This window comes from Pecten maximus, chromosome 4 (genome assembly GCF_902652985.1).
Source record: "Pecten maximus chromosome 4, xPecMax1.1, whole genome shotgun sequence".
In the NCBI taxonomy this organism is placed as follows: domain Eukaryota; kingdom Metazoa; phylum Mollusca; class Bivalvia; order Pectinida; family Pectinidae; genus Pecten; species Pecten maximus.
In genome coordinates, this window is record NC_047018.1 from 15,194,178 (window position 1) to 15,199,485 (window position 5,308).

Genomic DNA, 5,308 nt, shown 5'->3' on the forward strand with positions numbered 1-5,308 from the left:
AAGATGTCTCTGATCAAATTAACATTCTTAATGCTAATAAGCCACCAGGCCCTGATGGCGTTATTCCAAAAATTGTTAAAAAACTGAACTCTTCTCTAAAACTACCACTTACACTATTATTTAATAAATCTTTAGAATCAGGGACTGTACCTAACAGTTGGAAACAAGCAAATATTAATGCTATTTACAAAGGAAATGGTTCTACTAATGATGTCCTAAATTACAGACCTATATCAATAACTTCTTGTTTTAGTAAATTGTTGGAAAAAGTTGTTTTTAAATATCTTCATAATTACCTTGTTGAAAACTCTATTATAACTAAGCATCAGTCTGGATTTACACCAGGCGACTCTACAGTCAATCAGTTATTATTCATATATAATGAAATTGTTAGTAATATGGATCAGGGAAAGGAGTTAAGGTTTGTATTTTGTGACATCAGTAAAGCCTTTGACCGAGTTTGGCACCAAGGTCTTCTTCAAAAACTGAAAAAATTATGGAATTGATGGTAATTTACTTGACTGGATTCAAAGTTATCTTACAGATAGATTACAAAGAGTTAGCACTGAAGGTTATTTCTCTCAATTCAAGGTTATTAATGCAGGGGTTCCTCAGGGATCTGTTCTTGGCCCACTTCTCTTTCTTCTTTACATAAATGATATCACAGAAAATGTTAATACTAATATTAAGCTTTTTGCAGATGACACTTCCCTTTACATAATTATTGATGAAAACCCCGCTCAAGCTGCACAAGCACTAACCTCTGACCTTACTAATATTAGTGAATGGGCAAACATATGGGACATCAAATTTAACCCCAATAAAACTAAATCAGTCATATTTTCAAGGAAACAAGACACAAATCACCCAACATTAACTTTTCAAAACAGCCAGATTACTGACACTACATCACATACACACCTAGGGCTTACCCTTAAAGATGATGCATCATGGAGACAACATATTCAGAACATATATGAAAAAGCATACAGCAGACTTAACATTCTTCGATACATAAAAACAAAAGTCAATCGAAAAACATTAATTAAAATTTACACTGCTTTTATTAGGCCAATATTAGAATACGCTGACATTGTTTGGGATAACTGCACACAACAATCTGCCGATCTTCTGGAATCAATACAATTAGAAGCAGCAAGAATCATCACTGGCCTTCGCTCTGGCACTTCACATATTAAACTGTATACGGAACTTGGTTGGGAAACTCTGGCTGCCAGAAGAATGAAACATAAACATATTATGATGTATAAACTTATGCATGGACTCGCACCGCAATATTTACAAGATATATTGATTCCATTTACTAACAATCCTAACGATAATATTTATCCTCTCCGACACATCAGACTTTTTAACCCACCTTTATGCAGAACTAATAGCTACTTTGATAGTTTCTTCCCGTCTATGTGCCGCACAGCTAACAACACAGATATTAACTACTCTGATTATCCCTCACTTGCAAGCTTTAAACATAAACTAAATAATAATAACACATTGGAAATTGAATCTGTTAAAATCTTTAAAACTGAAGGAAACAGAAGGGCGAACATAATTTTAACTCAGCTTAGAAATTATTGCAGTGATCTAAATTTTGATTTAAACCAGGACCATTTAACAGACAATCCTTTATGTAATTGTTCAGATGACCATGAAACAGTTTCTCATTTTTTTCTAGATTGTCCTCTACATAATGACTTGCGGATAAATTTGTTTACTTCCCTCAATAATTTTAATATTGACCATAACCATATTTGTATTAACATTATTTTAAATGGATGTCCTAGTTGTGATGGAAATATTAACAGAGTAATACTTAATGATGTCCAAAATTTTATAGGAAAATCTCATCGTTTTAACTTATATAAGATCTAGAAAGCCATCATACTGTTCATCTTAAAAAATACTACTTCTTAATGAAATTAATAATTTTTAATGTAAGTTAAATATCATATATATATATATATATATATGAACCCAGTTGAACATAGCTGATATTTATTTATGTATTAAAATATACTTGCATTGAGTTTAGTTCCTGTTTTCTATATATTAAATCAGTGTGTGAATAAAGTCATTAACTACAGTATTATTAAAATTACATAAATTATATGCATAGAAAATTCCTATACAGCTCAGGTGGTGATGACCTGTGCAATATAGGCACATGGACTTTTGGTCTAGCCACCTGTTACTGTCTCTATATTAATTAACTTTGATGTCTACAATTGTTTATTTATTTCCTTCGGAACTGAATCACTGTTATATTTGTTTATATTGATATTAAAGTGTGTATGTGTGTGTGCAAGTGCTTTATGTAATATATTCTGTGTTTATCTTGTGTTGAAAAATAGTTACTTCCCTTAATTCCTTTGTTTATATTATGTATTTCATTTCAAAATATTTAGACCAATTAATTTAAAAGATTATAATTATATTCGATCACTCAATCCACCATGGAAAGAATTTATATAGGCTTGCCTGTTATTCGATCCAATTGATATTAACATCATGTCAATAAAATTTGTTGAAATGAAATTATTATTTAGAACACTGCCTATTTTGCTTGTTAGATATATTTTACCATATATTTTGAATTCAAAGACGGACCCCAAAGTTATTTGTTAAATGAAAATGAGTATCATGATGACGGATAATGAGAGAAGTAATACAATACTGTACAGCGTCGCTCGACAAGATATTTCAGTATTTCTGGCAAAAAGCTTTTAATTCGAATATTTTCTTGCCTGTCATTATTGAAATAAGAAAAAGAAATCTTATATTTCCACTATCGATTCACCTTTCTCCCGCCCGAAGAGTGTCACATCACTTGTTTATAAAAAATGATATCTCATTTGGCCAATAATGCTCCATACAAAATTCACCAAAATCCATTCAGTTTTTAATGACAAGCAGCGATTTAAACGAGTTACCTCTCGGCCTCAAGGAAGTCACATCCTCCATTTATATGGCATTAGATCTTCTTTGCTCAATAATTCTTGAGACCAAATTTCATCAAAATCCATTCCGAACAAGTAGGGATTTAAATGATTTACCTTGATTTCACCTATTGGGTCCCGCCCGTCCGGCCCCCTGGGAACCATATCCTCCTTTTATACCTTAGAACTTCTTTGCCCAATAATACTCCAGACTAAATTTCATCAAAATTCATTCTGTCGTTAAAGACCAGTAGCATTTTCAAGGATTTATGTCCTTTTTTTCGTATGGGGCCCCGCCAATCCGGCCTCAGTAGATGGCTTTTGTAGTGGTTTAGCTATATATTTACATATAGAGATCTATTACAGATTACAGGTGGATTTTCATAATAGAATAACTAACTGAGGAGTTGTCAGAGCTGTACACTTACTTTATATTTAATATATTAGCTTGTTCTGTTATCAAGAGGTTATTTTGGTTGATGTAATATCTTGTTATAACTTGTTACTGTGTATTTAAGTATTTTACGAGATATTTCGAATGATTAATGGTTGAATGACAGAGAGTATGGAATAGTTGAATTATGATTATGTAAATTGTTGATAATTGGAATCTTAATATAACATTTATACTTTGAAAGGCTGTCTTTGTTGTTTCTTTCCGGTCATTTATAATACCATGGTAATTAGTCTGTCGGTCTAAAGTATTGATTATCGGATGTGACTATGTTTCTTCATATTAGCGAAGTGAACCCAGCAGAGCGTTACAATATTACGCAATACATCGCAGTGTTCATTCAAACGAACATATCGCTTTATGTGCTTTTTTTAACGATGTTTACAAATTGCTACATGCCAGTAAGAAAGGGAAATTATAACGTCTGAACTAGATAGCACTATTCCGCTAGCTATCCAGATTTTCTTGCACAGATCTTAAACACACAATCTTACCACAAACAAAATTATGTTAGAGACGGTTCAATGTTACGTCAGATACAAATCTCTTTACCTGAATAGTTTATAAAATGTAATTGATACATAGTGATATGAATATAAGACTTACTTCTATGTCATGAACATTTATTTGATGTGGTACAGTCCGCTATTTTTATAATTAGGTTTGTGTTTTATTTGTTTAACGTCCTATTAACAGCTAAGGTCATTTAAGGGCGGTCTCACGTGCGTGCGACATGCATGCGTGTGGTGAGTGCGTATGTATGTTTTGGGAGGCTGCGGTATGTTCGTGTTAAGTCTCCTTGCGATAGGCCGGAACTTTTGCCGATTTATAGTGCTTTCTCACTGAAGAATACTGCCGTAGACACCCAGCAGGACACCCCACCCGGTCACATCCCTGCAGGTAGGGCGTAAGAATTTTACCTGCTGCCCCCATTGCATGATCGTAAGAGGCGACTAAATTTGGGATCTTATCTTTTCTCTTCTTTCTTAACAACTTCTCCCTAATGTCTCCCTTGACAATGTCTCACTTTTGGCCTTTAGTTGAGCGTTCGCCGCTGTGGGGAAGGCTTTGGGTTCTGTCCCCTAGCCGAGACATACGGGCGAACCAGTCGCCCCACTCCAAATATGCTGAGCGCTAAGCAGGAGTAGCAACTACCATTTTTAAAGACTCTGGTATGTCGCGTTTGGCGTTACTTTGAATAACCCAAACCTTACACGAGAGCTTTGGGTTGAAGGCAGCCTTATGGACGGCCTCCCCTTTAGTCAGGTCTTGGTCTTACAATATTGCAATTAGGAACAGCAAGTACAATTCTTCCTACCTGCAGGGCAGTGGTTGTATATCAATGAAGTCGAATAAAACGCGTTATATCGTAAATGGTTTGTAGCACAACATGCACTGAAGCTGATCATTACGCTTGGCTTGAGCAAATAAGAATGTAAGAACCACCGCCGTTCCCCGTAACAAGGACACCAACGGTACGCTTGATTGTAATTTAGTTCCGTTGCAATCAAATAGTCCGATAAATTTATCAAATGTGACATACATGATATTAATAAATACCAACTCATTAATTGTCAACTTTCTATATATAGCTAAGGCTCTGTAGAAAAGAGAGGAAGTCAGAATACATAAGATAAGGATTGTCCGTCAGGAAGCCGAGGGATATTTAAAATAATGTGACCGGGTGAAGGGTCATGGTTAGTCCAGGTGTAGCTTTTCACTTTTAGTTGTCTTCCATTATAAACAAATAGCGTCACGCTCCTCGCATGTTCTGTAGTGTACGATCACTCTGAACAGATTCAATCATCTTTACAAACTGAAATGGAGTTTTATTACCCCGAAATTCTGTTTAAATACATACGCATACGAATTATGAATTACACACATACAAGTTTGG